Source organism: Callithrix jacchus, chromosome 15 (genome assembly GCF_049354715.1).
Source record: "Callithrix jacchus isolate 240 chromosome 15, calJac240_pri, whole genome shotgun sequence".
NCBI lineage: Eukaryota > Metazoa > Chordata > Mammalia > Primates > Cebidae > Callithrix > Callithrix jacchus.
In genome coordinates this window covers 79185754-79213418 of record NC_133516.1, presented here as the reverse complement: position 1 = coordinate 79213418, position 27665 = coordinate 79185754, and the positions used below count along the sequence as shown (strand labels likewise).

Below are 27665 nucleotides of genomic sequence, written 5' to 3'. Positions count from 1 at the left end.
GCACGATAACCAAAGTAAACAGACCCTGATCCTGCTGTTTGCCACCACTACCACCTGTGCTCGAGATTTGGGTCCTTCTCCTTTTACACCAAAGCTAACACTTATCAAGCCACCTAGAACAGAGGACTTTGTCAAGAATTTTAAAGACTAATATAGTCTTTTCCATTCATTCAAGTGTAAACATTTCAGGTAGAAAGAGTGAGATGAAAAGAGGAAACAGTGAATACTGCAATTTGTTTGTATCTCAAAACTACAGCTCTATTCTTTCCAGAACAGAACTTCATACACAGGGGCCTGGGCACCTGAGTCTCCAGTGTTTGTGATGTCATCCTTACTCAGTTACTGGACAAATAAAGGGGCAATACCTAGTTTGGAATCAACAAATGGAGAATCTATGATGTTTATGCAGCTTTTCTTCCTCTTTACCCGGAAAGGAATCCTTTGTTGCCTGTGAGTATGAAAGGAGAAAGTTAGTTTCCAACTCAAACATTTTCCTCTGTAACACAACACTATAACCCTCTCATTTGTGCATCCACTGGGATCTGCCCACAATTGGTCTCACCAGGGTACCAGGTTGAATGAGGCACATCAACCTCAATGCTACCACCAGGGGTTATTTCGTATGTGTGCTTCTTTTTGGTTTTGCTTTTGCCAAGTCAACCCTAACACGGACAGTTTTCCATTTAGCTACATTACCCATTCAAATATTTATTGAGTACCTCTTAATAACAGCCTTTATTTAATTGGGACCTTCTTTATGTATTACAATGCATTTATATACCCACCTAATCTTCATATCAGCTACTCATACAAATCAGGCAATGTTGTCTTCATTTTTAAATATGGGAAACAGGCTCAGAGAAGTTCAGTGGCTTCTCAAAGTGTTATACAGGCTAGACTTGAATTCAGATATGACTCCCAAACCCATATTGTTTCTATATTACAAACTGAGGATACCTGATCTTTGGCATAAAAAAAAAATTGTGTGTCATGGGCTATGGACCTAGGTTTTCAATCCTGGGGCAAATCCAGCCTAATAACCTACACTGGGCCTGTCACCCTGGCCTATATATATTAATTTTCCATTGCACTTCAACATCCTATTTGCACTTGGGCCCTATGGCCTGATGACTCTCAGCCATGGGCATAATGTAAACCAAAAGACAAAGGACTTTTGGGCACCCGCTGGTATTGGATTCTGGACCCTTTTCAGTGCCCTGAGGCTTGGTAGTTTTCTTGCTGCTGCTCCTGCTACAGAGGCTCTCGGAGCTATCAGCTTGTCATCCTTATGTTTATCACTTACAATAGTGCCCAGATCCTGTGGTATTGTCTTTGGCCCTGAAAATGGTATCATAAACAGAAAAATGCAGAGTGCAACTTGGGAGAACTGAGAGGTCTCCAGAGTGGGAAAGGTCTCAAAGTACTAAGGAAAGGAAAATTGGACTAGGTTCTCCAGAAATGTGACTCTAACCTTTCACTCACTCTGTCTGTCTCTTAGGACTGCAGACAGCCTGAGACAGTCATAAGCCTCTTAGTCCATTTGCTGTTGCGTATAACAGAATACCTGAAACTAAGGAGTAAGAAAGAAATGTATTTCTTACAATTATAGAGGCTGAGAAATCCAAGGTCGAGAGGCTGCATTTGGTAAAAACCTTCTTGCTGGTGAGGACTCTTAAGATTCCTGAGACAGTGCAGTCTGCTGACCACGCTAGCTCAATGCTCTCTTCCTCTTCTTATAATACCACCAGCTCTCCTACCTTGATCACCATTAATCCATTAACACATTAATCCATTAATCCACGAATGGATTCATCCATTCACGAAGGCACAGCCCACATGATCTAATCACCCCTAAAGGCCCCACATCTCAACACTGCCACACTGGGGACCCGGTTTTAACATGAGTTTTTGAAACTCATAGCAGCCTCATTTCACTAATATGTATCTGTTCATCCATATTGACAGCTCTCTTCCTGCGAAACTGGCTTCGGATCACTTCTTTTAATGCTTTCACAGTTGACCTTCAAACAACACAAATTTGAACTGTATGCGTCCACTTACATAGATTTTTTTTTCAATAAGAAAATTGAAAAATCTTTGAGATTTACAACAGTTTGAAAATCTTCACCAACAAACCATGTAGCCTAGAAATACTGAAAAAATTGAGAAGTTAGGTATGTTATGAATGTCTAAAATATATATAGATACTAGTCTACTTTATCATTTACTACCATAAAATATGCATAAATTATAAAGTTAAAATTGATAAAAACTTATACACACAGACATTGCAGAAAGATAAACAAATATAAAGATGCAGTATTGGCCGGGCACAGTGGCTGACACCTGTAATCCCAGCACTTTGGGAGGCTGAGGTGGGTGAATCACGAGGTCAAGAGATCAAGATCATCCTGGTCAACATGGTGAAACCCCACCTCTACTAAAAATACAAAAAATTAGCTGGGCATGGTGGCGTGTGCCTGTAATCCCAGCTACTCAGGAGGCTGAGGCAGGAGAATTGCCTGAACCCAGGAGGTGGATGTTGCAGTGAGCTGAGATTACGCCATTGCACTGCAGCCTGCGTAACAAGAGTGAAACTCCGTCTCAAAAAAAAAAAAAAAAAAAAAATGATGCAGTATTAAATCCTAACTGTAGTGCATACTGTACTACTTTACTAACTCATAGCTACCTCCTGTCGCTATTATGGCAAGCTCAAGCATTGTGAGCGTTCACTTAAAATGCCACATGAGCAGTGCATCCCTCCAGTAAATTATGTATTACAGTAAAAAACGATCTCTCACGTTTCTCACATATTTTTCATGATAGTTAGTGTAATACCATCAACCTTGAATAACACCACAGTGCCCATGTGAAGTGCCATCCAGTGATGCTGAGAAAAGTCATGACATTCCAAGGAAAATATGAATTGCTTGATATGTACCATAGACTGAGGTCTGCAGCTACAGCTGCCCATCACTTCAGACAGACAATTCATCTAGCAAACAGGCAACATAAACGTATGGTATCAATAACCACAATAAAGTACTGTAAATATATTTTCTTCTCCTTATGATTTTTTAAATATTTTCTTTAGCTTACTTTATTGTAAGAATACAATATATAACACATGTAACATACAAAATATGTGTTAATTGACTGTTTATGTTATTGGTAAGGCTTACAGTCAGATGTAGGCTATTGGTAGTCAAGTTCTGGGGTAGCCAAAAGTTATACTCAGATTTTTGACTGCATGAAGTAGGGAGCTGGCACCCTTAATCCCTGCATTGTTCAAAGGTCAACTGTACAAACATGACCTCAGAGGTCACAGGCTGGACAGGGGATATCATCCCTATTTTAATAAGACTCAAAGAGACTGGGGCATTGGCTAGTTAGCAGCAGAGCTGAAACTAAAACCCTGTCCTCTTGACCTAAATCCAGTGCTCTTGTTACTTATTGTTGCTCAAACAAGGATGATGTCACTCTACCTCCAATCTGATCCTAGCTTCTGTAACACTTACCTCCACAACTAATTTTTTACAATTTTACTTTAAGTTCCAGAACACGTGTGCAGAATGTACAGGTTACCTAGGCATATATGTACCATGGTGGTTTGCTGGACCTATCAACCTGTCATCTAGGTTTTAAGCCCCACATGCATTAGGTATTTATCCTAAAGCTCTCCCGCCCCTTGCTCCCCCACTCCATCCCCAAACAGGCCCTGGTGTGTGTTGTTCCCCTCCCTGTGTCCATGTGTTCTCATTTTTCAACTCCCACTTATGAGCTCCACAACCAATTTTATTAGGGCCTCATTTTTCACTTGAGTCGATCAAACAATCTAATTAGTCCCCCTACCTTTAACCTAACCCCTGCCCCTGCACCATTCCCTACCCCTAAGTATTCTCCACTTCAACCAAGGAATTTTTTTGTGTATAAAAAGCAAATCTGCCACTTCCTTGTGTAAAGTCTTTCCCTGGTTCTCTACAGTTTTAGGATGGAGTCCAAGTTCTCCAGAATGCTGTTTTGTGGCCTTTAACGAACTCTCTGGTCTCAGGTAGTGCCATGTCCTCATACAGCCTGTGATTCACACATCCTGTGATCAACACACCTCCTCCCCTCTCCACCTGCTGCTGGGCTATCTGGAATAGTTTCTTCACACTTGATACTACCTGTTTCTGTCTTAAGTCATATTCTCCTAGAATGCCGTAACTGCCTTGTTTGTAGCATTCTTAGAGAAGCTTTCTTATACATCCCATCCACCTCTATGAGTTATTTCATGGCTACATATTGTTTATGTGGGTCTCCAGAAGACAAAATAGAAGTGTAGACCATGTAGCGGGAGGTTAATAAATGATACCTGGCTGAGGTCTAGGCTCCTGCCTTGACTAATATGTGTGTCCTTCCTTTATATGAGAGCTCAGGTTTGCCTCTCCTGAAGCCTTCAGGCATTTGATGCAGGTCTTCAGACAACACCAACACAGCCTCTAATTCACTCCTTTCTGATAGTCTTGCTAATACACTTACTGGAAATTCTGGTTGGAGAGTCCAGGCCAGATTAAATCAATATTCCTTGGTCGCCTACTGTGTACCAAGAACTCTTCTGTTTCCTCAAACTGAATAGGCATCCTTTAGAGGACAATATATGGAGAATTCTAAGTGCATGGCCCTTTCATCAGTCAAAATACAGTGTTGACCTGTCACAATCCCACCCCCCAAACTCTCCTAACTAATTACTTAAGTACACATACAGATTTTATATTTGTCTTTTCCAGTTTTTACTATGAGATGATTTCTATAACAGTTTAGAGTACAGCCTCTGCTTGGTTTCAGATCCTGGATCTGCCACTTACTAATAGCTGTGTGTTTTAGGTAAACATAAAACTTCCCTCTCCCTTGGCTTTCTCATCTAAAAGTGGAGATAACAGTACTTGTACCACATAAGATGTTATAAGGATCAAATATCCTTACAAACATTTGAAATAATGCAGAAAAAGCACTTAGCATACTTGGCACATAGTAGTCACCCAGTAAATACTAGCTAGAACAGAAGCCCTCATAAATAACCTCCGCTGACCAGAATCACCCTTTTAGCCATTGCTTTCCCCTCCCCCTATATCAGATACCAACTGATGCCACAGCATGCTGAATGCCCAGGGCTAGGAGGTCATTCTTGAGTTCTCTACTCTACCTGCACACTTGTGCCCCCTCCATGTGAGCCTGTGTGTTTACCAAGAATCAGCGGGCTTGTCCCCAAAACCAGTTATACCCATTGTATTTATCATTGAAATTGAATGACTAAATTTACATATAATTTAAATAGTATATAAAGTGATTAAATGTGAATATAAAATATCTGTCTCTGTGAAAGTTAAATAATAGAGACGAATTGTTTAAAAATTGCTATTGAATTAGCTTTGGATAGGACTACTGTAAAAAACCGGAAAAAATTACAAAAACTAAGAGTTGTGTATTCTGATGGCTTTCAAAGCGCCTAAATTCCATTCTGTACTAAAAAGATTCAAACTGGAATGTGTAGGAAATGCCTTATAGGCATAGAGCAAACAACTAAGATAACATAGGCTCCCATTAGTAAACCCAAACCCAGTTGGGATCCACAGTGAAAATTTGGCAAGTAAATGTTTAACACTATGTGTTTTAAGTTAAAATGCTTTAGGTATGTATACAAGAAGTTTTCATGAGCTTTTTAAACTAGTCAATCAATTACTCAATGTAATCACACCTCCAACACAGTCTGTCTATTCCTGATAACATCTGACTCTAAGTCCATGACAGGTTTAAGTCCTTCCAGACATGGGTACCGAAATAACATTGCTGAAGTCACTTCAGTCTGACTTAATCAGCCACAAGCTATGCATTTCCACCAAAAATCTAATTTATGTTCAAAAGATGAACATAAATTAAAGAGAACACAAGATATTAAAAGGACTGGCCATATACCACTATCATATGAAGAGCTTCTATAGCTCAAGGGGAAAAAGGCAAATAGTTTAACAGAAAAATGAGCCAAAGACAAGAACAAACAATTCACAAATAGCTGAAATACATGTAAACATGCCCAGCCTCAGTAGCAGTAAGCACAAATTAACAATGAAATTGCATGTATTACCCATGAGGTTCACGAAAGCTTAAATGACTGATGTCATCTGTTTCTGATAACATGTGGGCATCAAAGTGCTGCCAATAATTTCCCCATTAGGTAACAGAAACAAAAGTTTATATACGTATATACATTTTTAAGTAATGTGTTCTTTAATATTTTCAGATGCAGTTAAAAAAAAAAACCTCCCCCTCAGAAGGAAGGAGAAAGGCATGATTCTAAACTAAACACAATTCTAAATATGAAATCCCAAAAACGTTTTGAGCAATGGCATCATCACTAACAAAAGTACATACTTTCTGAAGAAGATTATTTGAAGGACATCAGTGACTGGGATGATGCCTTCTGTTGTGCTGGTTAAAATACCCTCTTTCCATTCTGCAGATGCCAGAGCAGCACTCGCGCCCTGGCAGGCCAGGCACAGGGCTGCAGACCAGAGGTGTAGGGGGAGCCATGCTGCTGAGCAGCCAGCATCACTGTCTCCTAGACTTGCGGTTCTTCCCCACGCCCTGTACAAGGCCTGCATTGCACTGGGGTGGACAGTTGGCCTCTCGAATTCTTGGATCAGGGCACTACTGTGTCTCCAGCTTCTCATGCTGAAAGAGACTTTCTGGTATTTGAGCCTTACAACACCCAGAATCTGCAATAAAAGAAAGACCCAGCTTCTCTAGAGGATCAGGGAGCCAAGGACATAGTGTTCTATCTATACAATGAAATGCAGATTTCCCAATAAAAGGCAAAATTCTTCACTTCAGGAGGTTGAATAGGATGAAAAAGAATTCCAGCTGCTTAAATTTATGGCACTGAAAAAAGACCTGTCTGAGACTAATTCTTGTGTCTGAGCCCAAGATGCTGTCACCTTGCCATGGATTGTTAAAGTGTTCAGTGTGCTCCTATCCTCAGAGCTGTGCCTTGAGACAGTCTAAATAGGTCAATAAACACAGCAGTTGTCCTTTGGGAGGCCAAGGCGGGTGGATCATGAGGTCAAGAGATCAAGACCATCCTGGTCAACATGGTGAAACCCCGTCTCTACTAAAAATACAAAAAATTAGCTGGGCATGGTGGCGTGTGCCTGTAATCCCAGCTACTCAGGAGGCTGAGGCAGGAGAATTGCTTGAACCCAGGAGGCAGAGGTTGCGGTGTGCCAAGATAGCGCCAGTGCACTCCAGCCTGGGTAACAAGAGCGAAACTCCGTCTCAAAAAAAAAAAACAGCAGTTGTCTTGTTGCCTCCCCTTCTGAAATTAAGAATACTTTAGCTGAGCCAGTGCCAGGGCAAAATGTACAGAAGGCCATATTTAGAAAAAACTGGTTGAACTCTGTGATTGCATGTTGAAATCATGAAAGTAAATGTCAATAATCCTCCTTCCTGCTCTGTATTTGAAAGAGAAACTAGCCAAGCAGCCCCGAGGGCCTACCAAGGTAGACTCTGCAGCGAGACAGCTGGTTCACACCCAGCACCATTGCTCACCAGCAATGTGCCTGTGGAAGCTTGTATGTAGGTGTCTGTCCTTCAGATCACCCGTCTGAAACACGGGGGTACTAACAAAGCTCCTCTCAAGGGGTCATGATAAGGAGAAGTTGAGTTAACAGCTCTAAAGTGCTGCCCTCACAGTGAACACTCAAATATCAGTTATTACTATTGGAAGGGAGAAGGTACTGGAGCTGGAGTAGATGCTGGAGGGCCTGAATATCTAGCACTGGTGTGACAACCCCTGTAGAAAGCATTTATCCATATGACTCTGCCAAGCTGTCTTTGGCCATTTACATCTGGCAGGTACTACACATCTCTTTGTGTGTGTCATTCCTTAACTACATTGTGAGCTCCCAGTAGGCAGGAAAACACTGTCCTAACCCAGCACAGTCTCAGTAGGTACCCAGGAGGCACTTGACAAGTACTTAATTGACTCTGCTTCCTGCCCATGTGGAAAGCAGACTGGACTCAAAATGTCAATCCTACAAACTCCATTTAAATGGGTTTTTCTAGAAATGTGGCTAGATCTTTCAGGACATAGTCATCAAAACCAGGGATAGACAATGGGTTTCTGTGGTCCATCTGGGCAAAAACACACTTGGAGGTGCCATCCCTTCCATGGGCAGGGGTATCCTCATGCTCACTGTCAGGGAGCTCTCTGTTTACTCAGAGCAGGAACATTTTCCCTGTCCACTCCAGAGCCCCAGGCCCATAGGGGCTCCACTAGAATCTGGGCCAGCAGTCAGTGCCCTTCCTAAGGAAGGCTCTAAGGCCATGCTGCTTCAATGTCACTACTCTGGGCTGCTTCATGCACCACGTTGAGTATTTACAGACCAGCTCAGCTCATGCTCCTAGCTTCTTACTCTAACTTTACGACCATCTGTTCTAAAACTGCACAGTCACACAATTTAAACTGGAAAACCCGTGTCACTGGAGTTCATCTGAGTATTCGGCAAGTTTTCCTGAAGGTCTACTATATTCTGGGCCCTGACCACATTCTTAAAATACTGAATCTTAAAATAGCTGACATACCATTATTGAGTGTATGTGCCAGATACTATTCTAAGTGTCCTAAATCCATTGTCTATTTTAATTCACTGAGGTTGGTGTTATGTCTATTTTACAGAGGTGGAAAAATGAGGCACAGAAATGAAGTAACTTGCCTGAGATCACAGAGTGAGCTGCAGGGCCTGGATTAAGACGTGAAGCCGGCTCTGTCTAACAGAGAGTAGGCATCCTAAATGTGAAGTTTGCTGACTTTCCCTATCCCAACTTAATCTATTTATCTTCTCTGGCTTTATGACTTTTGCTCATGTCACCCTTACTACCTAGATTCAAAAGATCTAGACTAGCTGGATCTTGCCTATTTCATGACTCTTCTAGACCAGGATTGCCATGGCAGAGAACCAATCCCCTGATGCTAAATAAAAAAGGTGCAATCCAGGTTAGACTTAATAGTACCCCCTTTCAGCAGCCTCCACCTCCCTTCTCCCCTACTTATTCTTCCAAGTGTTTCCCTTCTTTTTTCTATCTTCTCCCCAATGTATCCACTCAGGTATCTCATGGGCTCCCCAGCTCAATCCCAAACTGAACTCCCCTGCTTCCTGACTCCCCTGCTTCCTGAATTCCCTACCAGGGCTTTACACTGAGCTGCCTGCATTCTTGTTGAAAACCTGTCATCCATGTGAGAAAGGATATTACAACACAATGGTTTAAATACAGGCTCTGCATCCAGACTGCCTGGGTTCAAATCCGAGATCTGTTTCTGCCAGGTGTGGTTACTTAATCTAGCTCTGTCTCAGTTTCTTCATCTGTAAGAGAATCAAAACAGTACCTTAAAAAAAGGAAGGTGTTTTTGCAACAAATGGGGCTAGAACAACTGGATATCCATGGGGGGGAGAGAGAAATCTTGATTCCCTGCTTCACACTATACACAAAAATTAATTTGAGATAGACGACAAACCTAAACATAAAATCTTCAGCTATAAAGCTTTTAGATGAAAACACGGCAATTATCTTGGTAATTTGAGGGTTGGTAAAAGTTTCTTTGGGCACAGAAAAAAATAGCCTTGCCAAAAAAAGGAAACACAAATTAGACCTTATCAAAATGTAAAACTTCTACTTTAAGAAAGAAAATGAACAGGCAAGCTACAAATTAGAAAAACATATTTGCAAATCACATATCTGATAAAGAACTGGTATTCAGAATAAAAAGTTTCTACAACTCAATAATAAAAAGACAACACAAAATTTTAAATGAGCAAAATATTTGAATAACACTTCAGAAAGAAAGATACATAAATGTTCAATAGGCACATAATAGTGCTTACTATGGGCAAGGAAATGCAAATTACAACCACAATAGAATACTGCTATACAGTATCCAAAGAATGGCTAGAATTTAAAAGACTGACAATACCAAATGTTGATGAGGATGTGGAGCAACTAGATTGTGATACACTGGAAAAATAGGTATATCAGTGTGGAAGCAGACACTTTGGCAGTTTCTTACAAAACTAAACACAGACTCAATTAAAACGTATGTCTACCCAAAAAGATCTATACAAAAATATTCATAGCAGCTTTATTCGGAATAAACCAAAACTGGAAACAACTTTTTTCCAAAAACTGGAAATGGGATAAACTGCGATATAGCCATAAACGAAATACTCTTCAGCAATAAAAAGGAATTGACTGATGCACACAACAACATGGATAAATCTCAAAAACAGGCCAAACGAAAGAAACATTAAGTCAAAGAGCATATACCATATAATTTCATTTATATGAAGTTCTAGGAGGCAAAAAAAATCTGTGCCTTAAATATTAGAACAATGGTTGCTTCTGGAGAGTGGGGACAGAAATTGGGAAGAAAGATAAAGGAATTCTGCAGGATAATGGTAATGTCAAATCCTGAAAGGGGCTTGAGTTGCACAGGTGCACGCTTTCGTCCAAAGTCATCTAATGGTGTGCTTAAGATTTTTTCATTTCACTGTAATTAAGTTTTACCTCCAAAGAAAAATAATGTAAACAATATTGAACTCTAGGTAATGGTATACATGCTTAAGTATTTAGGGGAACATTTACAATTTTCTAATGTCTGTGACTTAAACATATCACAAAAACAAGATGGACTGATTGATGAGGGAAGGACGAACAGATAGGTGATAAAACAAATACAGGAAAATGTTAACTTTGTAATCTAGGAGGAGGGAATATAGGTGTTCACCATATGTGTGTTTAAACTTCATGGTATACTTGAGAATCTTCATAACGAAATTATAGAAATTAGTCCCTACAATGTAAGAGTGTTCCCGGTGCTTTGGGAGGCTGAGGCAGGAGGATTGCTGGAGGCCAGAAGCTTGAGATCGGCCTGGGCAACATAGTGAGATTCCGTCTCTACAAAAAGTAAAACAATCAGCCAGGTATGGTGGCATACGCCTGTAGTTCCAGCTACTTGGGAAGATGAAAGCAGGAGGATCACTTAGGCCCAGGAGTTTGAAGCTGCAACCACTGCACTCTAGCTTGAGCAACAGACTTTGTCTCCAAATATATACAATTGTTGCATCATCTTTTACATTCTCTTTTTTGTCACCACTCACAGGGCCCCAAACACTTGCTAACGTCACAATCACTCACATCCCTCCCCTTGCTGGCTTTCCTGCAGTTTCTAGCTCAGTCCAGGCCTTGGTTGCATACCTGAAGTTCGAACCCTCTGTTTTCCCTATCTTTGGGGTTCCCTACTCTGTTTTGAATGTCACTGGGGCAATGGCATCTTCCTAGTTCATAGCTCCTATTACATGCACTCTCCCGCTCAACAATATTTGATGACTCTTCATTAATGAATAGTATCTATACTCACCGGCCTACAGCGAGGTCCTTACACTCTAATCTAACTTTATTCTAGCCTTAGTGTACCGTTGTCCTAGGAAAATACAGAAATTATTTGCTATAGTCAAACCAGATTACCGATATTCCCTAACATAGCATACAACTTCTATCTTCATACTCATGTCTCTTCCCTAGGAATCTATTCCTAACCCAGAGCTTTTAGCAGGCAGAATATGAATGAAAACCAGTTAGAAACTTTGACCTTAATAGATAGAAAGTTCAAATCTTCCTGTAGCTACTTAGCAGTGCTAAGCCAGCCACAGAAAACACCCATTCTCTGTGTTTGTGCATTCATTCACTTGCTTGCCAACATGCTTAGTACTTATTGTGTGCCAGGTAATGTGCTAGGTGCTTCAAAAAACGTAAGCATGGCAGACTCTGTTCTGAAGTGCAATTAGTAAAGAGTGAAGAAGAGAACAGGTATAATTCCCCATAAGTCCTGGTCTGAAGGTGGCAGATTTTACTTCAGGTTAACTCCAGATTGGGACTGGTGAGAAGGTGGTAAGATTCCTGTGGCAGTTTTAAAACACGGTCTTAAAATCTTGGACACTCCTCTCTTCAAGGTGCGGGCTTATGGCTGCTTTGATCAACAGAGTACGGCAAAATCCACACCATGTGACTTCTGAGGCCAGGTAATAAAAGACCAGGCAATCCCCATCTGGCCCTCACAGAATGCTCCCTCTGGGAATACTTGCTTCAGGAGCCCAGTCACAGGCTGTGAGGAAGCCCAAGCCACATGGAGAGGCCGTGTGTAGGCACTCTGGCTCCAGGTGCCCAGCTGAGCCCAGCCTTCAAGTTGTCTCAGCCTAGATGCCAGATGGTAAGTGAAGAAGCTTCTAAATGACCCCAGCCCTTAGTTGTTTGAGTCACCTCAGCTTTTCAGGTCTTCACAGCCATCCCCAACATATCCTATTCAAATTTCTGACCCACAGAACCCCAGAGCGTAACAAAATGATTGTTGTCTTACGCCACTATTTATGCTCCTGTTTGGGACAGTTCTGTCCCAGTAATGAGTGACTGGAACAAACCCTGCAGAAACAGGTGCTACTTATGGCAGGACCCTGGGCAGTCTTGGCTAGGATGCGGGAGCCAAGGGAGGATTGAGACCTCTCAAAGACTATAACTGGTACACCCTCTTCAAACTTTCATCCCATTTATCAAGTTTACCACACCTTCATTTATTCAACAAATACGTATGGAGGGCTTGGTATGTGACAGGCAGTACTTTAGAACTGGATAAAAATTCTTGCCCTCAAGGAGCTTACTGTTTAGTGGAAAAAACAGACAACCAGTGAGGAAAATACATAAAATATAAACCAGGTTGGACAGGGGATAAGTATAAGGAGAAAAAAATAAAGCTGGACAAGGGGACATGAAATATCAGGGTGAGGTTAAAACGTTACAGAGGGTGGCCAGGAAAGGCCTCGTGGAGAGGTGACTTAAATAAAGTCTTGTTGGAAATACCTGGGGTGGGAAAGACCACATTGTTTCCTCCCCAGTACCACCCGTATCAGCGGCTCACACCTCATCGCCCAGACAGACCTCAGGACAACCCTTAAGGTCAAGGAGACTGGGTGTCTCTAAACTGCTACCTCTCCAGTTAGAATTATGTAATGCCAAACAGAAAGGGAGCTCAGAAGCTATACAGTCCCTCCCTCCTCACCCTTCAGTGGGGGAAACTGAGGCCATGGTGTTCCAAGTAGACTGAGACTTAACCTGAGATCTGTATGTCTGCCCAGTCCTGTGTTACAACTCCCCACTGGCTCCTAGAACACGCCTTCCCTCGGGGGCTAGGCTCTTTCTCCTTTGGCTGCATCACCCCAGCTAGAAGCCCCTAATCCTTATCATTGACTAGTTTTATGACAAATCCTTAGGGTAAGCAGGGCTGGGAAGGTGAAGAACAGAAACATCACTGGCCCCAGACAACTGTCCAGCATTTTTACCAGTGGCACTACCACTGTCCATAATCTTCTCCACCAACAGCCCCATCCACAGTGTAGTCTGTGCTCTGAAAAATGGACACTTTCCATTTTCTCTTCCCAGTCCATCTGTAGTGGGTTGTGTCCCCCCAAAAATCCTACTGAGGTTCTAACCTCTGGTACCTGTAAATGTGACCTGGTTTTGAAATAGAGTCTTTTCGGTTAAGATGAAGTCATACTGAATTAGGGTGGAATTTAATCCAATGACTAGTATCCTAAAAACGAACAAACAAAAAACAGGAGGAAATCTGGGTGCGGACACACAGAGAGGAGGATGTCATGTGAACACACACTGACACAGAGGGGAGAAGTCCATGTGAAGATGGCGTGATAGACATGCAAGGCAAGGCATGCCAAGGACGGCTGGCAGCAACTAGAAGCCAGAAGAGTCAAGGAAGCATCCTTCCAAGCCTCCAGAGGAAAGCTTGGCACTGTTTGACTCCCTGATTTCAGACTTCCAGCCTCTGGAGCTGTGAGGAAATGACTTTCCAGCTGCTTGTGGAACTTTGTTACAGCAGCCCAAACAAACCTACACTCTCCTACATAAAACAGTCTGAAGCCACTCATGGTTCCCATGCAGTCTTCCTCCCTACAGTCCTCAGGTCCACAGCTCATAAGCAGCTCCCGCCTCCCCCAACACCCCTCCTTCACATTTACCTCCTGTGCACATGCAGACTCCCACAGAGTCCTGCAGAAAGTGAGGTGAGAGGTCAGCCATTTCTAGAGTTTTTAGTACAGTTTGCTGATTAGCCGGATCCTGTCTTGCTGGAGGCACAACCTAGTTTATAAGGTTTAGCTCGAACCAGTCTACGATCTGTTGGTCTTTCTGGAGGGTGGTAATTATAACCCCCAATGACTGATAAATGACTGGTTATAGGCCCTCTGATGGTCTGAGAGGTTATATAGAAGTACCACCTGTGGGACAGAGTGCACTCTCATGGGTCTAGTAGCAGCCTTTTAAATGGGAACCATCCTTCTTAAGGGCTAGTTGGCAATATGGAACAAAAGCAAAAATAGGGGATCGTATCTTTGCCCTTATAATGCTTTTCTTGGAATACAATCCAAGGAAATAATACAACAGAAAAAATAAACTTTTTGGACAAAGATAATTATAACAGTATTACTCATAATAGTGGAATTAAAAACTGGAAACATTAATTGTGGAATAATTAACAGAGAGGATCATAATACCACCCAACATTTTCTGAGCACTTACTATGTGTCAGGCATTTCTCCAAGCACTTTGCTAATCCTCACAGAAACTTTACAAGTTAGTTGTATTAGCCCTGATTCTTCATAGATAAATAAACTTGTTCAAGGTCGTAGAGTGAGGAAGCAGCAAGTGAGCACTCACTTCTGCCCTGTGCTTAGTTTGACTTTACTGTGGCCATCTGATCTTGGACAAGTTCCTTTTAATCCCCCTAAACTTTGGGCCACCAGCTACAAAAAGGGAACAAGAACAATGTCGTAAGACTGACAAAGATTAAATGCAAATTGTGTGAAAACAAGTAAACTGTAAAACATCATCCAAATGAGAAGTACTTATGGCAAAATAATAATGGAATGTTTTATGTGGCAGGCCTAATTGCAGCCTATTTTACATGCCATGTTGACTAATCGATATTTTGTCTTTTATGTAGTAGGGGATTAACATTGTCTTTAACCAGGGGTGTCACAATAAGATCTGTGTTTCAATACTGTTTTCAGGTACAATAACACAAGATTATCTCAGGCTGACAACAGTGGAACTTTATCTAGTTCCCGATCCTTAACAAGTTGCATGAGCTATGATTGTTCCAGAAAGCAATGAGGCCTCAGTCTAGGGTGAGCAGGGTGGCCTGGGAGCAGTAGTGCCCTTAACTCATGGACTCTCTGCAGGAAAGCAGGGTCCTCCTCCCCTAACAGCTGCGCAAAAGGGTCTGGAACATTGGCAAGAGGAAAGGAGAGACCTCAGAACACATGAAAAGGTGAGGGTGTTCTGATCAGTTGGAGGTGACTCTCCTCACTCCTCCCACGCTGGGTGGTCATAAGGAGAGTTATTATTATCAACAGGTCCAAGGGGCCTTAAATTTTCCCATGAAATCCAAGGAAATTATGCAATTGATTCTACTAAACCAGGACTGGCACAGCTCCAGGTTCCCATCCCAGTGAACCTGGCTGAACAATGAAAAACAAGAGATCCAAACAACCCAAGGCATCACCCAGACCTGGTGGTGGTCTTGCTCCAGAGCAGAATCAGACACTCAGCCCTTAAATCACCTCTCCCCGCCTTTCAGCTCAGAAATATTCTAGATTAAAAAAAAAAACAGCACACCCTCTCCATATCCCAGTCTGCAAATGGATCCCTCCAGGATGTTTTCAATTTGTTTGGCACTTCTCTTGTCCACCACTCTGCTTACCTCTCTCATCCCAGGAGAGAAAGTGAGGGACTTAACATATCCCTCACAACAATTCTGGGAGGTTGTTACATCTCCATTTTATAAGGGAGTGAAATGAAGTTCAGCATAGTTAATTAAAGTGCCCAGATCCACCCATCTAATCCATTCTTGAGCTGGGATTGAAACTCAGGTCTGTTAGCTCCAGACCCTTCCCATCAACCACCCACCCAGCCCTCCCAATCAATTAGGAAAAGCGGCTGAGATGGATGATGCAGTCTACCTGTGCAAAATCTGTTTGTCATGCCGTGTTACATGGCTTTATCTAGTCCACACTCCACAGACATGAAGGTCATTTAGTAGCCAGAAGGGCCTGGCCCCTCCTGCTGTGCCCCTTCCCACACACAGGCACACCCCTCTATAAAAGGATTTAGAAAGCCATGGTCCTGGAAAGGGTTCAGTCAAGCCCTTTTAGAACACCAGCACTGGGCTGGCACCTGGAGGCCTGAGTTCCTGAGCCTGCCAGCTGTAGAGCCAACCACATCCCCAGGAAAAGGACAGAGTAATTAGAAAGTAACACCCCACAGGCCAAACATGAGTCACATTTCTAAAATAGTCTCAAAATGAAGGATCAGCCTGGGGCCTGCAATAACAGCACTTGAGCCCAGCTCCTCCACACAACCTCCATTTCTTCTATGCTCCTGAGGGGATCCAAAAAGGAAGCTGCAGCAGAGTGCTCCTGAAGTGCACCGGTGTTTCCACCCAGCCACAAAGGTTCACTAGCCATCCACCATATACCTGACAGGAGATCAGAAATGGCCTTATTGTGGCCCTACCCCTGAGAAGCTCATGGCTCAGTGACAACACAAGCTGAGGAACAAAGACAGGGCCAGTACAGACCAGATGCTCTAAACCAAGTGGAATTTATTTCAGGAAAACAATTTATCTGGCACAGTTGAAAATCAATCAATGTAATTCATTACATTAGCAGACTAAAGCAGGTGAAGGCAAATTATGGCCCATGGGCCAAATCCAGCTTGTTGTCTATTTTTTGTAAACCAAGGTTTACTGAAACACATCCATACCCATTCATTTACATGTTATCTACAGCTCCTTCCATGCTCCAATGGCAGAGCTGAATATCTGTGATGGTGTAGCCTGCAAAGTTAAAAATATTTACTATCTGTATCAGCTTCTTTACAGAAAAAGTTCACCCACTCCTGGTCTAAACTATTAGGAAAGAACCCTTTCATCCAAAAAAACTGCAGCAACTCCAATTCCTTTTCCTCTTTCCTACAAACCATGCTGGGAGTCAGAAGAGCGTTAGGGTCCTAGACTGTCAGGGTGGGAAGACCAGGCCACTGCTTCCCATGAAGAAAAGAGCCCATGGTGTGACCCTTTGCCTCCTTCCCACTGGTCCACCCCCAGGCAGACGCCTCAGGGCTCTCTGCTGGTAAGGCTTTTACTAAAGCTCTCCTAATAAATGCTTAGAGGTAGGAAAACTGGTTCTACACCTCCATGTCCCCTTTCCCAACCCAATTGTCCCAGAAAAGGAGAACTCTATTATCAGAAAAGAATAAAGGTCTCAAATCAATGATCTAAGCATCCACTTTAGCAAACTAGAAAAGGAAGAGCAACTGAACCCAAACAAGCAGATAAACCAATGAATTTGAAAAAAAAAAAAAAAAAACCATTGAGAAAACTCAGTGAAACCAACAAACAGCTGGTTCTTTCAAAGAACCTATATAATTCACAAACTGCTAGCCAGATTGACCAAGAGCAAAAGAGAAGATACAAATTATGAATATCAGGAATAGGAAACAAGACATTACTACAATTCCTAGTAAAATTAAAACGATATGTTAATATTATGAACACTTATAAATCTTCTTTTAATTAAATTACCCCTACTGAAAATCACTCAAGAAGAAACAAATAACCTGGACAGTCCTATATTTATTAAAGAATTTAATTTGCTGTTGAAAACCACTCTACAAAATAATTTCAGGCTCAGGTGTGTTCACTGGTAAATTCTACCAAAAATTTCAGAAATAAATAACAATTTTATACAAACTCTTCCAGAAAATAGAAGAGAAAGGAATACCTCCCAACTCATAAGGCTACCAATATACCCTGACAGCAAAACCAGGCAAAGACATTGATCCATGTCCTTGATGAACATAGACACAAAAAACTTCAACGAAATTGAGTAAACCAAATCCAGCAATATATAAAAAGATTAATAATATAGCACAAGTGGAGTTTATTCTGGGAATGTAAGGCTGGTTAAACATTTAAAAATCAATGACTGTATTTCCACATATCAATAGACTAAAGCAGGGATCAGCAAACTACGACTAGGCGAACTAGGACCAGCAGGCCAAATCCAACCCACAGCCTGTTTTTATAAATACAGGTTCCTGGAACACAGCCACATCCATTCACCTAGCCAACTATTGTCTGTGGCCGTTTTTATGCTACAATGGCAGAGCTGAATCATTGAGTAGAGGAGATTTATGAGAGTTGAGCAAAGAGTTGAATAAAGTACCTTATGGTCCACAAAACCTACAATATTTGTTATCTGGCTACTATGACCTGATTTTAACTCCCAGAACACTTCTGACACCCAGCTATATGGAGTTTCTTTCCATATACCAACCAAGTCTCACTTCAGACACCAGCTGTGTCTTACAATCCAATTCAATGCTAACACTATCAACCTTGAGTTAGTGTTAGATCCTACAGCTTAAGGCCTCCATTTCAGATGCTGATCACAAGTCCTGGGCCCCTCATACTTCTGACCAACTGACGGTAAGTCAGGGATTCCCATGACCCCCTTCTTGGGTTTGATAATTTGTTACATTGGTTATTGAACTTGAGAGCCTTCTTTCCTTATATTTACCAGCTTATTTTATAGGATACAACCTGGGAACAGCCAAATGGAAGAGATACATAGGACAAGATATTTGAGAATGGGTGTGGAACTCCCATGCCCTCTCCAGGCACTGCCAGCACCTTGCCAGCATCTTAGTGTGCTTAGTCAATTCCAAAGCTCTCCAAACCCCTTTGATTAGGAATTTTTACAGAGGTTCCATTACACAGGAATAATTGATTAAATCACTGGCTATTAGGGATTTACTCAGTGTTCAGCCCTTCTCCCCTCCCTAGATGTTGGGGTGGGGTATGCTGAAAGTTCCAACCTTCTAATTACATGGTTGTTTCCTCCGACAATCAGTTCCAATCCTGAGGCTATATAGGGACCCACCAAGTTTCACCTCACCAGCATAAATTCAGGTATGGTTGAAAGGGAGTTATTATGAATAACCAAAGATATTCCTCTCACCACTCTCACTCAGGAAATTCCCAGGGTTTTAGAAGCTCTAGGCCAGAAACTGAAAATAAAGGCCAAACATATATTTCTTATTTTTCTCACACTGCCCTTTATAAAAAAGTTTGTCAACTCATGGACAAAAGAAAAAAATATGATTATCTCAATAGATCCATAAAAAGCACTTGAACAAATCATTACTCATTCATGATGAGGACAAAGAATATCTAAGCAAGCTAGAAGGAAACTTCCTTAACCTGATAAAAAGCATCCACAAAAAAACGATGACTAATATCACACAAGATGATATAAGACTCAACGCCTGCCAACTAAGATTGGAAATAAGGCAATGATGTCTGTTTCACCACTCCTGTTTAACATTCTACTGGAAATTCTAACCAGCACTATAAAGCCAGAAAAACAGATGCAAAGAAATCGGGATTGAATAAATAAAACTGCCTTTATTCAGAGATGACATGATTATCTCTGATGAAAAGCTCAAAGAATCTAGAAAAAAAGCTACAAGAACCAATAAGTCAGTTTAGAAAGGTCAAAAGAGATATAAGGTCAACAAACAAAAATCAACAAACAGAAGCTCAGGGAAATAGTTAAGAGTTGATGAGGGCTGTAAATTGCCTTTATATCCCAGCCTTTGAATTGTTTAAGTTACACATTAGATTTACCTAGCTACTAATCACATTAAATTTTCAAACTCTGCAAGTACATATTTTGGTGTACTTGGTTCTGATTTAAGTTTTTAAAAAGTCCATTAAAATACTAAATCAATTATATTTATAAATACTAGCAATGAACAATTGGAAAACAGAATTTTATTAAAAGTACAATTTAAAACTGTGCCAAAACATGAAATAGATAGCTATAAACATACTATTTATATGCTAAAAACTAAAAATATTGATCAAGAAATCAATGATGACCTAAATGGAGAAATATAGCTTATTTATGTACTCAAGGACCCAACATTGTTAAGCTGTCAATTCTCTCCAAACTGATTTATAGATTCAGTGCAATACCAATCAGATTTCCATCAGGGTTTTATGCAGAAGCCAACAATATAATTCTAAAATTTATATGTCAGGCCAAAAATATGTAATAGCCAAAACTATTTTGAAAAGAAAGAACTAAGTTGAATGGCTCAAATTTCCTTACTTCAAAACTTACAATAAAGTTACAATAATCAATACAGTGTGGTATTATTGAAAGAATAAATACATAAACCAATGGAACAGAATACTTGGAATAGACCCACACATAGATGCTCAACGGATTTTCAACAAAGGTACAAAGACAATTCATTAAGAAAAGGATCATCTTTTCACTGTGGTGCTAACACAATTGGCCATTCATATGTGCAACAGAATCTACATATACCTTACATCATGTATAAAAATTAACTTAAATGGATCAGAACTAAATGCACAACCTAAAACTGTAAAACATCTTGAATAAAGCATTGAAGAAAATCTTAATGACTTCCCATTAGGTCAGTGTTTCTTAGATACAACAGCAAAAGCATAACACATTTTTTAAAAATTGATGAATTTCATCACAATTAAAGACTTCTGTTATGCAGTAACAGGCATTGTTAAAGAGAATGAAAAGACAAGCTACAGACAGCAAGAAAATATTTGCCAAACATGCACCCTATAAAAGATTAATGTCCAAAATATATAAAGAGCTCTCAAATCTCAATCATAAGAAAACAAACAATCCAGTAAAACTTGGGTGAAAGACTTAAACAAATACTTCACCAAATGTTTGGCAAATAAGTACAAAGATGTTCAACATCATTAGTCACCAAGAAAATTCAAATTAAAAACACAATATGATAAAACTATACCTATTAGAACATCTAAAATTTTTAAATCTGACAATACCACGTGCTGATAAAGACGTGGAAAGTATAACCTTCATATATTACTAGCAGGAATGCAAAATGGTATAGCCACTTTGGAAACAGTTTGGTATTCTATTACATTTACCATGCCTCCCAGAAACCCCAATCCTAGATGTTTACCCAAGTGAAATGAAACCTATGTTCACATAAAGCCCTGTTCACAAATATTGTTAGTGAATTGTTCATTACCACCTCAAACTGGAAACAATTCAATGTCCTTCAACTGGGAAACAGGTAAATACATGGTGATACATCTTTACAATGAAATAATCCTCAGCAACAAAAACAAATGATCTACTGATACACCCACCACCATGGATGAATCTCAAACACATTAATGTTAAGTGAAAGCAGACACACTAAAAAGTCTACAAACCATGACTCCATTTATATGACATTCTGAAATAGGAAAGAACACAGGGACAGAAAGCAGATCAGTGACTGCCAAGGTCTGCAGGTGGTGGAAGGTCAAACAACAAACACCTAAGGCGATTCTGGGAGGTGATGGAGCTGCTCCGTACCTCAGTTGTGACGGTGCCTACGTAACTATACACATTTGTCAAAACTCAGAACTAAACTTCCTCATAACTGTGTACTAATTGTTCAAACTGTACATTCTGAACAGGTAGATTTTACTGTATATAAATTATACCTATTTTTTACATGAGAAAGAAAGCCTTCAATAAAAACCTATTATGATGCAGCATTGAAAAGAAAAGTTATTGTGTACCTGGGAGAATGCCTATCATTTGTCAAACAATGAAATCAAAAGACAGTAGAAATTGCCAAATTTCCCAGACCAGAATACACCGAAGCTAGGAAAAGTTGGTGTGACTGATTTACATGCAACAGAAGATCAGGTGGATATTGAATATTTATTTTTTTCAAAGCTTCTAGTTAACTTTTAGAAAAAGGTACCTAACTTTTAGCAATATTACTTACAGAAAAGCCAGAACTCAAATTTTAATCTAAAGGAAATGTAAATAAAACGCTATTAGATTTTAATATTCCTCAGACTTATTCTGTCAATCCTAAAGGTGTCAAAAATGTCAAAATTGTGGGCACATACAAAAGTGGCCAAGGGAAGCAAAGACAATTAATAGTTCAATCTCACTTAGGACAATAGATGTAAAAAAAAAAAACAAAATCAAATATTAGAAAATCAAAGTCACTAAGGTATTAAAAAAAATAAAACTATACATTATGACCAAGTGTTTATTCCAGGAAAGCAAGAACGCATCAACATTCAAAAGTCATGAGTACAGATTATGAAAAACAGCATTTCACCTCGAAATCATATGCAACTCTGATAGATTATAACACAGTTCAGAAAGATCTTTATATTTTCATTATGGTAATCATGAAAAACTGGTATGCAATTCGAAAAATAAAGGTATATTATAATTTAGAAACTTTTCTAAAATTGTCTATATGACAATTTATCAGTTTGACATCAGAATCACCTGGAAAGCTTTGTAAAAACAGAGATTCCCTGACCCCACCAAAGTAGTACAGGCTGGGACTGAGGAGCCACAGATTATTTTTCAAACAAGGTTTCCAAAGAGATTTTGTTATCAGCCAGTTCTGGAACCACTGCTATGAGGAAGCAGAGACATTAACATGTCCCTCCCTTGAAGTTTTTTCAGTGTGGTTACAGATATAAAATTTGAGCATGAGAAAACTTAAACAAATGACAAAAACATACCATAATAATTTATGACTTTCCTCTGTAAAAAGAATTTTACAGGGACTTGTTTCTAGAGAAGTTGAGGCTCAAAAGGTCAGAGGCAGCCTCTGGGGGCAGTATCTGACAGGTGTCAGGAACTTAACTCATTCCCTGAACAAATATTTAAGGATAGAAGAACCTGTCAATCAAAGAGGCAAGCGAAGAATATTCCAGGTGAGGATGAACTCACAATCAGAGTCAGAGACACAGGAAAGTATAAATTGAGCTGAGACAAGAAGTCTGGATGTAGTGGATCAAGGAGTATGAGGGTGGCTGCTGTGAGACTGGACTTGGAGGTCAGATTATAGAGGCCTGTGAACTTCAGCTTAAGGGTGTCCTGTGTAAAACAGGGAGCCACCGGGGGGTTTCTGAAGGTGGTGACACAGTCAGACTATGCTTTAAGATCAACAAAGCCATCAAGTGTATGATGTATTTGGGCCACGGAGAAGCCCATAAATTATACAGTTAATACTCGAAGTGTGAGCTAGTGATGGCCTAATCAGGAAAAATAGTAATATGAAAGTAAAACCAAGTGTTTCTCTGCCTGGGGTAATCAGCAGGCCCACAGGGGAGGAGCTGAGCCCCTAGGCAGCTGCCCAAACAAAACAAGAAGCCTGAGAACTCCCTAAAACACGCCATTGGGTAAAATCAGTATCAACTGTCTTAATTGTATCAGGTATACCGTGAGCAACTACTGGAGAGCAGGAGCTTTTGGTAGTAATCATAAGCAGTCTGCAACTTAAGAACTGTGTTCCTCCAGGCACATTCTAAAACACCTGCTGCTTCCTCATGAGAATACTCATCTCCACAGGATTAGCAACCAAGTGACTACAAAAATGTTCACTCTGTTGACACTAATAGGAAAATATCAAATGGGGATTTAACTTGGATAATCGGGAAGGTTAGCAATAGATCTGTTTGAGTCATGTTCTATTAACGGACTCAGTACTTACCTGGGAAGATGCCTAAAGCTCATGAGAAAATTTAGAATGAGCTTATACCTAGCCCTATAAAAGACATAACTGAAGAAGTGAGGTGAATGAGTGCAAAGTGCCTTCTTATGGAGCAGCAGACAGCAAATCCCTTTGAATATTCTCTGAGCACATCCATTTACCCCATTAGCCAATCCTTCTACCTAGATGTGCCAAGCACCTGCACTGTGCCAGGCTCCAGGCTGTGAGTAAGGATGCAAGACGAACCAGAGCCTGTGACCTCCAGGAGCACAGTGCCTAGCAGCACACCACCCTTATGACCGCATCACAAGCACAGGTTGCCAAGCACGTGTTCATCTGCTTACAGCCCCATCAAATGTGTAGAGAGGGGCTTCTCTGTCCATTTAAAGGTGCGCAATCTGAGGCCTGAAGAGACCTCACATAGCAGGGGACAGTGCTGGAGCTAGACTCCAAACCTGGTGTTTCCCACAGCCTCAGAAGACATTCCTTCTAGTCTAACCCCAGGAAAGGGGAACAGCACTCTTTCCGGGGGCAGTGTGGACTGTTCATAAGGGTGAACATTCCTGTGAAGGATGGTGCATTCCAGTCAAGACTGACCCAGGATATAGTGTCCACTACAGGTTTTGAGTCTGGGTGTTAAGTAGGATGAGGAATAAGACTTAGAGGGTAGGTGGAATGCATATGTGCAGACGCTTGGTATTCAGGTGCCCTGAAACAGATGGGAGTGATCGCAGGCCAGGTACAGGAAGGCATTCACTCCTGCTCCCCATAGGACCCTCAGACTAAAGAGGAAAGCCTTCAAGGACTCTAGAGAAGTAGGTGGGGCAAATGATGGAACCAATGTGTATCCATTCTTCCTGCCGAAGTCAGGCCATTCACCTTCCCACACTATCACCATCCTCCAGCAGTATAGATAGTGATGAGAACTCTGGGCTGATGCTGGCTTACCATTTGGCTTCTTTTTTTCTTTTGAAATGGAGTCTTGCTCCTGTCGCCCAGGCTGGAGTGCAATGGTACAATGTTGGCTCACTGCAACCTCCACCTCCAAGGTTCAAGTGATTTTCCTGCCCCAGCTTCCCAAATAGCTGGGATTTCAGGCAATTGCCACCATGCCCAGCTAATTTTTTGTATTTTTAGTAGAGATGGGGTTTCACCATGTTGGTCAGGCTGGTCTCAAACTCCTGACCTCAAGTGATCCACACACCTCGGCCTCCCAAAGTGCTGAGATTACAGGCATGAGCCACCACGCCCAGCCACCACTTGGCTTCTTAGGCCAGAGTTTCCTCTTCGGTCCAGTGCAAAGGTCAGGTGGACTTGACCCTCAGTCCTAACACCCTGTGATTCCAGAACTAGGATGTGAGCTACAATATATGAGGCATGAAAAGAGAACACAAAGCCCCAGAAAACCAAAAGTCTGCTACGGGCCTGGGCTTTCACTCTGGCCATCCAGTTGCTTCTTGTTATTTTTGATTGAGTGTAATATAAAACAATTTCAGACGTTTCAGAAATATTCTGGGCAGCAGAGGGAAAACAAGGCCAGAATGAAAACCACCCCCAAAATAAACCTCAGGACAAGCACACCTGCAGGTTTGGGAGCACGCCGCAGGGTCCGTTGTGCCAGGGCCCAGCAAAGAAGGAGCTGAGAGCCTTCAGACCCAGGAGCCAAATGTTCCTGCCTTCCTCTCTCCTGGCAAATGCTCACCCTCCCTTCCTCTTCCCCATCTTTGAGGCCTTCCCCCAACACTCTATCCCCTGAATTTCTGGCCATCCTTTAATTCTCTTAACAAAACTTGGAAATTACATGTTGTCCCTGTTTTCTAGTTACTTCCTATGTGTTAGCTCTCTTGCTACAGACCCGGAGTCTCTCAGCATAGGCGCACCACCTTTGTTTTATTACCCTCCACAGAGCTCAATAGAAAGTAGGTACATCATTAGTGTTTGCTGGTTGATTTATAAGTCATTCCATAGACCTGGAGAACACTGCCCAGTACATATAATAAAAGCTATTCTTTGTTTTATGCCTATTTATGTTCATATATTCATTTAATTTCTATAACTGCCCTCACTGTCAGATGACAAAACTCAAGTCACCTTACATAAAACAAAGTTTTTGTGTTTATGCCCAAGAACTCCCAGTCAGCAAGTGAACGGGATGGAACTGAACCCAAGTTTAACACCAAAGATCACATTCTGCCTGGCTGCCTCCTCCTGCCAGAAACCTGAAGGAGAACTACATCAGAAATCCTCATCCCTGAAAACGGGAAAGGTAAACAGCATCCTCAACTATAAAAGCCCTAAGTTGCCAGTATTTAGTTCCCCCAAGATTAGGAGAAATAACACATAAGGTCCTGGATTAACAAATGAGCATCAGATCTGAGTGCCCATAGCCAGGGGGAAAAATCAAGAAGCAGATCTGAAAGAAAAGGAAATCCTCTCCTCATCCCTTTTCTTTTGTCTCCAAAGGGACTTTCTGTCTCCAGAGGGCTCTGCACTGAAGACCCAGGGAAGGAGAGGAGGGGAGGGTAGAAGGGGGCATGAAAGTACCAAAAGCGGGGGGATGGGGAAAACATGGGAAATCTGAGAAAGTGGATCTACACAAAAATTTCCACAGCTCCCTAGTGGGGTGCCCATTCACCCTCAGACACTGAGGCACAGTGAGCAGAAAGGCAGGGAAAAGAAGGTGGTGTGAGCCTCTGGAAACACAGCCTTACCCTCGAGCCCATGAGGGAACAACTTTTGCCGGCCCTCCCCCGACCCAGCCCACTGGGCTGGCTGTCGTAGTAAATTTCTTGGGGGCTGCAGCCCTCACACACCAGGTGCATACAACAAGGAAAAGGGATGCACCTGCTGGCCTGCAGTGCAAACATGGAGGTCCACCCACCTTGAGTTTGTGAGGAGAATGCATTTGCTCAGCCTGTTGGTTTCAAACGAATGGAAAAGCCCGCAGCCAAAACTCAAGAAAGAATAAAGAGAATCCATGTGCAGAACAGTGCAGGTGGGAGAGGGGCGTGGCTTGTACCAGGGCTGCTGCCCAGCACAGCCAAGTCTGCCGGCTTGTAGGGCAGGAGGCTGGGAGAGCACAGGGAAGAGATAGAAGTCACATGGCATGGGAGCTCATGGCAGTGACATCGCTCTGTCCCACTATGGTTCACTGCTGAATGGTTCCTTGATTCTGAGCACTCAAGTCCCCAGTAGACCCCGCTTAGGCCTGAGTATCCACACGGACATTTTCCATGCAAATGGCCTTGCCTTGTGTCCTCTGCATGCACCCTCTGTTGGCCAAGTTGGGCAAGGACATTGTCTTCTGTTGGGAAAGGATACTTTTCAAGTTTTGTTTCTAAATTTTACATTTGCTGAAAAGATAGGACAGGAAGCTTTTAAGAATGAACAATCTCCCAGCCTGTGTGGGTTGGTTTGAGCCACTAGAGGTGCAGCTGGGCTTCCAAGTAGACTTATGTTTCCAGACTCTCAAGAAGTGTTGTTCTCAGAAAGATACTAAATAAGATTCTCCACATTCATGGGACACTGGCTCCCTAATCCCCAAGCAAAACCCCCCACCTTATGAACTTCCTAAAAGACAGACAAGCCAACTAGTGCTTCAAACTCTAGGCTCATCTTATATTTTAAGGATAAAACCCAGAGGTCATTCTCAAAGACACTGAGTACACAGTGAGCCCAGTGCATTCACAATCTATGCCGCTGAGGACAGTAAAGATCTTCCTAGCAGAGACCCCAGAACCTTTCCCCAACCTTGGCACTCAAATGCCTCTCCTTTCTGCACCATCTGGGGTCACCTCCTTCTCTGACAAGCCTTCTCACAGACTCCCCCACCACCTGCCAGCCAGAAGCCCCTACTCTGCAGTGACTGTAGCTGTCTGTCTACCATGTTTGGACAGCAGGTGGGGCCA

The 27665-nt window shown here is 41.7% G+C and overlaps 1 protein-coding gene and 1 long non-coding RNA gene across 8 annotated transcripts in view; one reads left to right on the top strand and one right to left on the bottom strand.

Moving 5' to 3' along the window:
• The window catches only part of MYLK (myosin light chain kinase), a 283432-nt gene that overhangs the window by 253394 nt on the left and 2373 nt on the right, over nt 1–27665 (bottom strand). For 4 of the 6 annotated variants that reach the window (XM_008982318.5, XM_078351931.1, XM_078351932.1 and 1 more), the window contains exon 2: nt 366–448. The exons of the other annotated variants lie outside the window; for them this stretch is intronic. The gene's annotated coding sequence lies outside the window, so the exon portion shown is untranslated. The remainder of the gene's footprint in view (nt 1–365; nt 449–27665) is intronic. 6 annotated transcript variants of the gene reach the window in all.
• On the top strand, nt 368–26282 carry LOC118147711 (uncharacterized). Of its 2 annotated transcripts, XR_008476878.2 has the most exons (4): nt 368–450; nt 12042–12298; nt 18597–18643; nt 25885–26282. It is a non-coding gene; the product is annotated as an uncharacterized LOC118147711 (long non-coding RNA). The 2 variants fall into 2 exon arrangements; XR_004734196.2 differs by lacking the exon at nt 18597–18643.